The 12907-nt window shown below is 37.6% G+C and overlaps 1 protein-coding gene across 3 annotated transcripts in view; it reads right to left on the bottom strand.

Moving 5' to 3' along the window:
* Positions 1-1829: 1829 nt before the first annotated feature.
* Positions 1830-12907, bottom strand: part of LOC124787785 (Ca(2+)/calmodulin-responsive adenylate cyclase) — a 355797-nt gene continuing 344719 nt past the window's right edge. For all 3 annotated transcript variants that reach the window (XM_047254687.1, XM_047254686.1, XM_047254685.1), the window contains one exon: positions 1830-2978. The gene's annotated coding sequence lies outside the window, so the exon portion shown is untranslated. The remainder of the gene's footprint in view (positions 2979-12907) is intronic.

The raw sequence follows: 12907 nt of genomic DNA, 5'->3' as shown, positions 1-12907 counted from the left end.
AGGCATCCCAGATACGCTCCATAAATGTTGATTTCTGGGAGGTTTGGTGGCCAGTGGACGTGCTCAAACTCAGAAGGGTTTCCTGGAGCCACTCTGGATGTTGCATTGTCCCGCTGGAGTTTCCCAAGTCTGTCGGAATGCACGATGGACATGAATGGATGCAGGTGATCAGACAGAATGCTTACATACATGTCACCTGTCAGAATCATATCTAGACATATCGGGGTACCATATCTCTCCAGCTGCACACGTCTCACACCATTACAGAGCCTCCACCAGCTGACATGCTAGGTCCTTCGGTTCATCAGGTTGTCTCCATACCCATACATATCCATCCACTTGATACAACTTGAAACGAGACTCATCCAACCAGGTAACGTTTCCAATCGTCAACAGTCCAATGACGGTGTTGGCGGGCCCAGGCATGGAGTGAAGCTTTGTGTCCTTCAGTCATCAAGGATTCCTTAAAATGAAGACTGTTTCCAGAAAATGTTACTGCATGCTTCCATAGTATACCTCACAGTAACCTGGCTTCATCTGCCAGAGATGCTGTTCATGTGTGTGTGGGTTGTGTTCGGAGGGGGGGGGGGGGTGGAGGGGAGGGGAGGGGAGGGAAGGGGGGGGGGGTCTTCTTTGTATACGTGTGAGTGTGGTGTAAGTTTTCAATGAAGGGTTTGTTGGCCAAAAGCTCACTTTCCAACTGTCTTTTTGTTGTGCCTATCTTTGACTCAGCATCTCCGCTATATGGTGAGTAGCAAACAACCCTTTTCTTAATACTGTTACATTCCATTCTGGATTTTCCAATGTTTGATTTCATAATGACATAGCAAATCTCATTAAAAGTTAGTCTCCAATCTGGGAAGAAATTATTACCACTTAACTTTCACCACTTGCCAACATTTGTGTTTCTGAAAAGGAAATCAAGATGCAACATGCATGGGATTTTTACAGTAAACTGTTGTATGGTAAACTGGCTGGATGTAGCATGTTGAATAACACAAGATGGTGTTCGAGTCAACATTTGGGTTTGTGACTCCTTTACCTTAGTTTTGTACATTTGAGGAAAATAAGATTACTGGCTGTTTGCTGAACAGACTGATTTTATTTATTTTTCCTGCATATTGTAGTACAATAAGTCTGTTTTCTCTGAAAGAATGTATTTAGGGCAGTAATAATTTTCTTGAACTTGAAGTTCCAGTAAAAGTATACACATAAAAAGACAGCTGAATAAGAAAGATGACATAGGCAAAATGTTGAAGGAAAAAAATGTATTACAAATGAACCTGTAGGCACAGATGTAAATATGAAGGGCACACAACCACAACCAAATAGGCAAAACTGTCACTTTTTGCATCTGGTATTATATGACATGAACAGCCAGAAAATATATATTCTGCATGATAGTTTCAAGATAAATAAAGAATTTGTATGCTTTAAGAAATAGTCTTACGTGCAATAATCAACAACAACAGTTTGCCAGTGATTGCAGATATGACAAACATATTACAGTACATTCATTTACACTCCTCATGGCTCATGCATTACATTCATGAACATACTGCAACAATGCTCTCTCTCTCTCTCTCTCTGACACACACACACACACACACACACACACACACACACACACACACACAAGAAAAATGCACATTCCATTCACTAGCAAAATTTATAGAGCTGCACTCTTTCTTTTACATGAGTTAGTGATACTATCACTTTCTCTGTAACACAGTTCTGGCATGAGTATATGCCAATAACAATGACAAAGTACAAAATAATCATCTGAGTATTAGAAGGGATGATATATGGTGCTGACAAACACACACAAATCCAGGAGAAGAAAAAAACTGGCCATTTTATTCCCCTGAAGTACCTATTATAAACAGTCACTTGAAACTCTAAAACAATATTCAGTCTGCATCACAATTTCAAGAGTACCACCTTATTGTCACATCTCACGTACACACCAGCAGTCTTCACAGGCAAGAGGAAACATAGTGAAAGTAGTCGAAAGTCCAAATTGTGTGCATCGTATTCTACAGAATTTACACATTTAATTGTTAATATACAAAATTTGTACTGGAATTGTTGATTAGTGCTTCTGATAACAGTTACACATACAAAAAGACTCATTAGCACAGAACAATTAAGCAAAAAAATGTAGATTAGCACACATTTTAAATGCTAAGGAATTAATAAGATTTTGATTACTATTTGTTTAGGGCCATCCAGAGTACTGTTGTTGAAACATAGTAATAAAGTCAGCAAGTCTGCCGAAATATGGTTTTATTTTGTATTTTCTCTATGGTCTCTGAATTAAATTACTTGAATGTGAGCTATCTGTTTTTACATTAAATACACACAAATATTACAGCCCAAAAGTAAAATGGTAATGGAAGGCTTCAGTCCTGAATAAGTCACTAGATATCTAAGGACTTTTTGGGATAGACATATCTACATATACAAATATGTGAAAAAGACACCAAAAATATACATTGGCAGTAAGAAAAATTGCTATATGTTCGGAAATGCTAATATTTACACACACAGAAAATACAACAACAAGAATTTATTAAAATGTATTTTCTTTAAAATTAACAATAAATTACTTTCTACGGATTATTTAAATCCCAAACAAATTAGACACAGCAAAAAATTTGGAATAACACCCAGAATATTTTTATGCAATGAAGAATGCAAAATAGAGTTAACAGCTGCAATTTGTGTTTTCGACTACTTTTATTTTACTATCTGCTAATATTGACAATGTTCCACACGATGTTGTATTTTGCTTTTTATTTTTTTCCAGTTTTTAACTTTACACACTGATCCTTAATATTATGTGAGGCATATCTTCTTGGTCTGCTAGTCCCATTTGTATATTTAACAAATATTTGATGTTTTGTATAAATGCAGTTTACAAACCGTCTGCACAGACGCTGTGGAGACTTATCTGATGCCCAATATGGCTAACACCTCTGGAAAAAAGAAAAAGGAAAATCAGAGACATGAAATAATATGCGATGCAAAGCTACTTTTCATAATGTATCACACATATTGTGGATTCCTTTTTACTTCAATACACGCCTCTTTTAATGCTTCAACAAAATGAATACCAAGTCATCTATTGGCCACACACAGTGTGTGCAATGCTTCATTCACCATTACATTCATTTTCATTTATTAGGGCAATACATTCTCAGAACGTTTCACATTTCTCATCTTTTTCCTGCTTATATCAGAAAGTGTTGTCCGGATGCACATTTCATATTTACTTTTACATTTGGCTCCAATTTTACTACTTGCTATATATTTACACCAAGTTTTATTACCTATACCTCATCTACCTGTATTTGGCATGCAGTTATTTATATTTATAGTTTTTGAATATCTTCGATTTTTTCAATACAAAACAGACAGGAAGTTAATGGTAAAGAAAAAGTAACTATATTACATAACGTCTCCAGACTACCATTATTGTTAATTCTAAGGATGATAGCACGTACTTAACAGTGGGTCAGTTCCTCTATTTTCCTACTATTACAACATTCAATCTTTAGAAAGGTTTTTCAGTCATATCTGGTACATGCAATGCAAATTTGCTTTCTGATTCCGGACGTGTTATGAATATTTACTGTTGATTTGTGAACAAACTGATACAGCGTGCAACATCTACACTTATAAATTAAAGTCCCCACATTGTATTTTTCAGTCTGTATGTGAAGGCTAATCTAAGGAACTACTATAGGGATTTTGATACGGCTTTCACTAATAGATAGACTGAGTCATGAGGAATGTTTTAGAATGGTGGAACCTAATATCCCACAGAATTCTACGCAAAGACTCAAAAGAAATTCAGTTGGGTTCGGGTTGGGGCTTTGAGCACGCTAATCCAGAAAAGCCATCTTTTTCCTTCAATCCACAATACAATGGTCCTTGCTTTGAGATCAGTAGCATTATTGTGGATATACAGAAAAGGCACAGATCTGAACTGTACCAAAAGTGTGCTAACATCTAAAATGTTTCAAATGTGCCCCAATTCATTGCTAACCATCAGATCTAATGTTCTCAGTATACCATAGAGGATTGCTGTTGAAAACTTGCAAATGATGTCCTCAGTGCAAATCATGTGGCATTACTAGAGTCATGTACTGAAACTGTCCATGACAATCGGAACATTATAGACAGAAAAAGGTCCAGAATGAAAACGATAATATTTGATGAGCAACAGGGCTCAATATTGGGACCATTTCTTTTTTAAAATATGTGAATGAGCTTCCTAGTACACAAGATAATGAACCATTCAACACCATGTCTTCCTATGACACATCTATTCTGCTGGAGAAATCATCCCTGTAATGTTTGTAAGGAAGTTCAAATTTATGGGTTAACTTCTCAAAAACCAAAGTAATGTACTTTCAGGCTGGGGGATCAACCTGGAAATGTCAGATTGATCATGTATGTAATAAGCTAATGTCTAGTCTCCATGCTTCAAGGATAGCTGCCCTATATACAAATTCAGAGATATTAAGTGTATTATATTGGGCTTTTGTACCATTTCTGTGATATGGTGCTATAATGGTAATTAGTTCCTTATTCCACAGATCAAATTCACAATAAATGTTGTGATATGGAATCGTAAAAAGTGCAAATGTATAACACCTATATACAACTTCAAAATATGTACAAGAAATAACATTTATATGACTGAATTGTACAGCTTTTAACGGCACATTATCTCTACTTGAGAACTCTTCTATGGTAGGGAAGGGGTCGTTAAAGAAAATCATCTTTAATCTACATTTTAAAACACTTATGCTGTCAGACATTTTATTTCTGTGGGTGGATTGTCAAAGAGTTCTATAGCTGCATATTTCACCTCTTTCTGTACCAAAGTTTGGTTCATTAGAGGGTAATGGTGATAATTTTTCCTTCCTAGGTTGTAGTTGTGAATACATTTGTAACTATTGAACTTGATGGATTGTTAATAACAAATTTTATTAGTTAATAAAGTGTTGTGAAGCTGTAGTTAACATGCCCCGCTGATTAAGGAGATACCTGCAAGATTTACGTTTGTGAAGTCCACACATTATTCTAATTACTTTCTTTTGTGCAATGAATACTTTTCCTATGTGAGAAGTTTGCCCAGAATATTATCCCATAAGACATAAATGAATGAAAATACATTAATTTGTTGACTTCTCTATCCACAAAGTTGCCAGTTATTCTAATGGCAAAAGTTATCAAACTGAAACGTTTTAGCAGGTCTCCTATATGGTTTTCACAGTTGTTCATCAGTATTCACAAATAACAACTTCTTCTCCTGTTTATTATTTGTTTGTGATAGACTAAGTTAACAGGAGGTATGATATTTTTGTTAGTATGAAACAAGATGAATTGCATTTTTTCAAAGTTTAAAGCTAGGCCATTGTGGAAAACAATTAAGTAACTTTCACGAAAACATCTTTAACTCTTTTTCTCTGTTGATTTTTCTTTCATCAACTTCATAAAAATGCTTGAATCATCTGGAAACATGATTAATTTCGCCTCTCGATTCAGGTAAAATAGCAAATCATCATTATAAAGCAAGAGCAGTAGTTGGGGAATGATTGAACCCTATGGGACTCCCATTGCATATTATGTGGCACATCTTATTGTATTACTCTAGCAGCCTAGGGTAATTTTATGCATTCCGTTTCTTAAATCAGAACTAAATCAACCATTTGCATATTCCATGACTAAGTTCCCTAAAAAAATATTATGACTGACAAAATCAATTTCTTTTACTAAACAGCCACAGAAGATCCCAAGTGGAGATGTTTTATATTTAAAGATTTTATTGTGTGTTCAGTAAATGTATAAACAGCTAACCTGGTAGAATGACCATTTTGAAGTCCAAACTGCGACAGGCTAATCAACCCTTTACTACCCAGGTAGGTTAACAAACCTGGTATACAATTGCCTGCTCAAAAATTTTAGGAAGTGGTGTGACACTGGCAAGTAGTAGTTGATATCTATCAAGTCACCCTTTTTATACAGAAGGCTAACAATGGCACATTTCAATATTTCTGTGAAAATACCCCGAGTTAATGATGCATTGTGTAAGTGACTAAGAACATTACAACTATAGGGCCACAACTTTTTGGGTCTTGTTCAAGATATTATCCATGCCCTATGAACATGTACTATTTACAGTCATGATGATGATCTTCTGCAATTCAGATGGTGATGCAAGATTAATTTTTAATTCATTAAATGACATCTGTATTGCTTCTTCAGTGTACTGTTTTGCTTTCTCTTCTGAACTATTTGAATCCATTATCTTGCATAAAAAGTAATTATTAAAAATATCTGCTAGTCACAAACTGCCCTTTACAACTGTCCCATTCTCTTTAAAACAAATTCTGTCGTGTTCTGTGGCATCTTTATCGGCGTCGTTTTGCCAAAATTCCCTATGTATTGATTTTATTTTGATATCTGACCTGTCAATTTCAGAGAAGATGTGCGTACCCCTGAAGTTTTTACAATGTTTCATAATATGTTGCAGTGTTTCTGGGGCATTACTTGTGTAGTGAGTTTTGTGGGGAGGAACATATCACACACTCATTTATGTGGTAACTGAACCAACTTGAGTAACGCCAACCTCTTCATCTATTATCGATCATATCTTGAAAAATGAGTGCAAATATGTGTATAACATGTTAGTTTTAGTGGTCACAATGCTCAAATTCTTGCAATGAATTTTTCAGGACACTCAATTCCCGGCAGAATATGACACATAGTAAGGAATTTCAGTACAAAAAATGTGGAATGTTTTTGTTCTCTCCTAAAGGGTGAAAGTTGGAAAGATGTATATGACTGTAATGATACCAATGAGAAATATGAGTTATTTCAAAAGCAAAAAAAACTAGAAAATTTTGTCAATATTGTGTAATTCCAAGAATAAAACTAAAGCAAACTTGCAAATTATAAGGAAAGAAATGGGCAACAGGCCAGATAATCAGCTAACTGACCCCAAACATGTGGCTAGTGCTTTCAACAATAATTTCTCTAATATAGCACAGTAGTTAATAAATATACACCTTTACAAACAGCCAGCCAGTCACTCAGATCAAAAAATTCACCCAAACACATTATTTATGTATCCAGCAACACCTCAGGAACTGTCAAGAATCATAAAAGAATTACCTAATAAATATTCAGTGGGTGTTGTTGAGATACCAGATGCTATTATCAAACTTCATGCAACATTTATTGTGGAACTGCCAACAACCATAGTAAATTCATCTTTTGAGAGTGGTGTGTTTCTAAATAATCTAAAAACTGCAAAAGTAACACCTTTGCATAAGAAGGGTGCAAAAAGTAATATTATTAATTATAGGCCAGTTTTAGTATTGTCAGACTTCAGCAAAATTATGAAAAAACTGTTCCTTGGAAGGTTAACAGTTTTCTTGAATAGAGAGAGGCTGACAAGTGACTCCCAACATGGGTTCAGAGCTGGAAAGTCAACTCAGACAGCAAATTTTGCCTTCGTAAATGAAATATTAGAAGCAGTGGATGATAAGCAACATGTATCTGGGATATTTCTGGCTCTAAGTAAAGCCTTCAATGTTGTTGATCATGGCATTCTCTTGCGTAAATTAAGTAATTATTGAGTTAGAGGCCAGTCTGAAAGGTGGCTCCAGTCATACCTCAGTAAACATCAGAAGATAACAGAAATAAAATACAAAGATAGAGAAACACAAAAAATTTCTAGTTTTTACAGTGATGAGGAGAAAATCAATTATGGAGTCCCACAAGGGTCAGTTCTGGGATCTGTACTATTTCTGCTGTATATGAATGACTTGGCTAGTAAAATACGCGATGGAAGCACTGTACTCTTTGCAGATGACACTAACATTCTAATTAAATTACAGAATGAGGAAAATCTGCAAGAGACTGCAATATCAGTTAAGCGTACCTCAATGCACTGGTTGAGGACCAATAGGCTCATCATAAATTCTGAAAAACTGTGGCAGTTAACTTCCACACCACACAAAACCTCCATCCTGTAAACCTTGTTTTCATTATCAAAGGAGAAAATGTGTCTAAGGTCAGTGGTACAAAATTTCTAGGCACTCATGTTCAGGCAGATCTGAAGTGGGAGGTGCACCTAAACAGTCGCTACTTATGTATGGAATAATTTTTTGGGGGAATTCCACAAATTCTACAAAAACATTTAAAATACAGAAAAAGATTATCAGGGTAAAAAAAATGCTAAATGCATGGATTCCTGTAGACCCCTTTTTAAAACTCTCAAAATACTGTTGCTGCCTTGCTTGTATATACAGGGTGTACATAAAGTCCGGGAACACTTTCAATTATTTATTGCACAAGAACCAAACATTGTATGACATAATACATACGTCATTTCAAAGAGAAACTGTGAAAGTTTTTTTTTTCATGTATACTGCCACAGCGTAGTTTGGTAATTTGCCAATAGTAAGCACTAGTCACAAACAGGGCGAGTTCAGTTGTGGACCGAGCATTCTCTGTGTTGGAGTTCGACAAAAACAAGTGTGCTACAGCTGTTCAACAGAAGTTTAGAACCAAGTACGGTAAGAAGCCACCAACAAGGAAGGCCGATTAGCACTGGCACAATAAATTTGTTAGAACAGGTTGCTTGTGGCCGGCAAAGAGGAGCGGACATCCCAGTGTGGGTGAAGTAAATGTGGAGTGCGTATGAGAGACATTCATAAGGAGTCCAAAGAAATTGGTGCATCATGCATCTCGTGAACTCAAAATGGCTCCATTGACAGAAGCTGTCTATGAAACCATTCAAACTGGAGCTAGCGCAGAAGCTCAATGATGACGACAAAGACAAGCGTTCTGTATTTTGTTCACAGTTGCAACAACTGAATGAGGATGGGGATGGCATTGTTGATCGCTTAATTTTTAGTGAAGAAGCAACTTTTCACACTAATGGGAAAGTGAACAGGCATAATTACGAATCTGGGGTACAAAGGATCCACACAAATGCACTGAATTTGAGTGTGATTCCCCAAAGGTAAATGTTTTTTGTGCCTTGTCATGTCGAAAACTCTACGGGCCATAGCTCTTCACCGACAGCACTGTCACTGGATATTCCTACTTGGGACGTGTTGCAGCACTGGCTGATGCCTCAAATGCGATCGGACTCTCCATTCATCTTTCAGTAGGATAGTGCTCCACCCCATTTTCATCATGAAGTTCGTGGGTACCTGAACACAGAGCTGGTGCATCGATGGATCGGCAATGCTACAGAAGGGGACAGCTGTTTCATGAAATGGCCTCCCCGATCACCAGATCTCACTCGATGTGACTTTTTTCTGTGGAGACTCATTAAAGATCTGGTGTATGTACCACCTGTACCAGAGCTGCGGGAGAGATTACAGGAAGCAACAGCCACAGTTGACGATGCCACGCTGGGACGGGTATGACAAGAATTCGATTACCGTATTGACGCCTGCAGAGTCACTCATGGTTCGCATACCAAATGTTTGTAAAAAAACCTTTCAGAGTATCTCTTCAAAATGCAATATGTATGACATATGTACAATGAAACTGGGCAGAAGATGAACTGTTACGTGAACACAGTAAATACAGACTTATGAAAAGAGGATTGTATCATACTGGAGCTATGTTATATAACCATTTGTCTTCTTACCTAAAATGCATACCAACATTAAATGCATTTAAAACAAAGTTAAAACAGTTCTTGCTTGATCACTGCTTCTCTTCTTTGTCTGATGTTATGGAACACTATAATAGGTAAACCTCATTTACCAAATTTTTTATATAAGGCCAAATTTTTTATATAGTTTACGTTGTGCTTATCATGTTGTCTCACTTAATAACTGCTATTATCACATGTACAAGCAATGTAGTACACTACATTGTAAATTAACTAGGTTTACCACTGTCCTATATCATATGTACAAACAATGTACTAAAATGATTCTTGGACAAATAAACAAATATAGAGTCTTTGTGTTACAGAATATGATTCTGACGATAGTAGCTGAAGTCAAAAAGAGAATCTAATGTAACAGTCTATTTTTAAATGTTTGTATTGTGACTGTATATACAGTATTGATTTCAAAAACTGCAACAGTGAAAGGGGACAGAAAAATAACTAGCACAAATATGGAATTTTGTGGTTATAATACAAGGAATAAGGAAGATTTTAACTTAGCCACAGAAGACTTAGATTAATGGATAGAAGTCCATGTATCAAAGGTGCCATGTATTGCAACCCCTTACCCAGTGAGCTCATAAATTTAAGAGATATCTCATGATAAGGTTTATAGTTAAGTGGAAGCAAGGTTAAGGATGACTCAATGAATATACTTTCTTCCAAATACCACAAACCCATTTTGCCTCATACTAAAGCATTTTTGTTGTAGGTCAGATGTCTACGCAAACAATACAACTAACACAATGGCATTGTTCAAAATGCTTGCTCTATCCTACTGCCTCATTACAATTCAGAATGATCTCACTTTTCCTTGAGTGCGTCTGACCATATACTTGGTGTAACATGTAATATGCTGGCCAACATATGGAAGACAAATTTTGTTCAGTTCAATAGCTAATGAGGGCTGCATCGCGTGATGAGTTTTATGACATATTTCAGAGGTGTAGTTCTCCAAAATATAGGTGCTTCCATCAAAGATACCTACAATGTAATGTTAATGAAGTACCTGCTGAAGCAGAAGACCTGGGGAACTGTTTATCACGAGGACGGCACTGAGGCGAAAAACAAAAATATCTGTTGATTATCTGTGTCATTGTTTTAACAGTGCCTTTCCTCTCAAAAGACATATAGAAAAGCCATTCAGAAGTGATGGGTACAAAAGATGAATCACGAAGGGAATAATCATCTTTTGTGCAACCAAGAATTAAATTTATATAGAATGTACTGTACAAAATAAAACAAAACAAACTGTGGTCCAAATTTCCAAAGATACTTTAAAAAGTATTAAAAAAAACTCCTCAGTAAGGTTCTTAATATATGAAATCATCAAACTACCAGTTTATTGTGTTGTTGAAACTTCCTGGCAGATTAAAACTGTGTGCCGGACTGAGACTCGAACTCGGGACCTTTGCCTTTCGCGGGCAAGTGCTCTACCAACTGAGCTACCCAAGCACGACGCACGCCCCGTCCTCACAGCTTTACTTCTGCCACTACCTTGTCTCCGACCTTCCAAACTTTACAGTGTTGTTGTTGTTGTTGTTGTGGTTGTCGTCTTCAATCTGAAGGCTGGTTTAATGCAGCTCTCCATGCTATTCTATCCTGTGTGAGCCTCGACATCTCCAAATAACCATTGCAACCTACATTGTTCTCAATCTGCTTCCTGTATTCATCTCTTGGTCTCTCTTGACTATTTTCACACCCCACACTTCCCTCCAATACTAAATTGGTGATCCCTTGATGTCTCAGAATGTGAACCAACAACCAATCTCTTCTTGTAGTCAAGTTGGGCCACAAATTCCTTGTCTCCCTAATTCTATTTATTACCTCCTCATCAGTTACGTGATCTACCCATCTAACCTTCAACATTCTTCTGTAGCACCACATTTCAAAAGCTTCCCCTCCTTTTTTGTCTAAACTGTTCATTGTCTATGTTTCATTCCATACATGGCTACAGTCCAGACAAATACTTTCAGAAAAGACTTCCTAACAGTTAACTCTATATTATATGTTAACAAATTTCTCTTCTTCAGAAATACTTTTCTTGCCACTGCCAGTCTACATTTTATGTCCTCATTTAAGCCATCATCAGTTCTTTTGCTGCCCAGATAGCAAAACTCATCTACTACTTTAAATGTGTCATTTCCTAATCCCGTTATTCTTGTTTTGCCTTTGCTGATGTTCATTCTATATCCTCCTTTCAAGACAATGGCCATTCCGTTCAACTGCTCTTCCAAGTCCTTTGCTGTCTGTGACAGAATTTCAGTGTCATTACCTCAAAGTTTCTATTTCTTTTCCCTGAAATTTAATTCCTACTTCAAATTTTTCTTTAGTTTTCTTCACTGCTTGTTCAGTGTAGAGGCTGCATAAGATAACTTGTAAGTTCAGTATTGCCTCAATTGTTCCTGAATTTCTTCAGAATCCAAAATGATCTTCTCCAAGGTCAGCTTCTACCAGATTTTCCATTCTTCTGTAAAGAATTTGTGTTAGTAGTTTGCAAGCATCACTTAATATAGTTTGGTAATTTTCACACCTGTCAGCAACTGCTTTATTTGGAAATGGAATTACACTCCTGGAAATGGAAAAAAGAACACATTGACACCTGTGTGTCAGACCCACCATACTTGCTCCGGACACTGCAAGAGGGCTGTACAAGCAATGATCACACGCACGGCACAGTGGACACACCAGGAACCGCGGTGTTGGCCGTCGAATGGCGCTAGCTGCGCAGCATTTGTGCACCGCCGCCGTCAGTGTCAGCCAGTTTGCCGTGGCATACGGAGCTCCATCGCAGTCTTTAACACTGGTAGCAGGCCGCGACAGCATGGACGTGAACCGTATGTGCAGCTGACGGACTTTGAGCGAGGGCGTATAGTGGGCATGCGGGAGGCCGGGTGGACGTACCGCCGAATTGCTCAACACGTGGGGCGTGAGGTCTCCACAGTACATCGATGTTGTCGCCAGCGGTCGGCGGAAGGTGCACGTGCCCGTCGACCTGGGACCGGACCGCAGCGACGCACGGATGCACGCCAAGACCGTAGGATCCTACGCAGTGCCGTAGGGGACCGCACCGCCACTTCCCAGCAAATTAGGGACACTGTTGCTCCTGGGGTATTGGCGAGGACCATTCGCAACCGTTTCCATGAAGCTGGGCTACGGTCCCGCACACCGTTAGGCCGTCTTCCGCTCACGCCC

Source organism: Schistocerca piceifrons, chromosome 3 (assembly GCF_021461385.2).
Source record: "Schistocerca piceifrons isolate TAMUIC-IGC-003096 chromosome 3, iqSchPice1.1, whole genome shotgun sequence".
Taxonomy (NCBI): domain Eukaryota; kingdom Metazoa; phylum Arthropoda; class Insecta; order Orthoptera; family Acrididae; genus Schistocerca; species Schistocerca piceifrons.
This window is presented reverse-complemented; position numbering and strand designations above follow the sequence as displayed.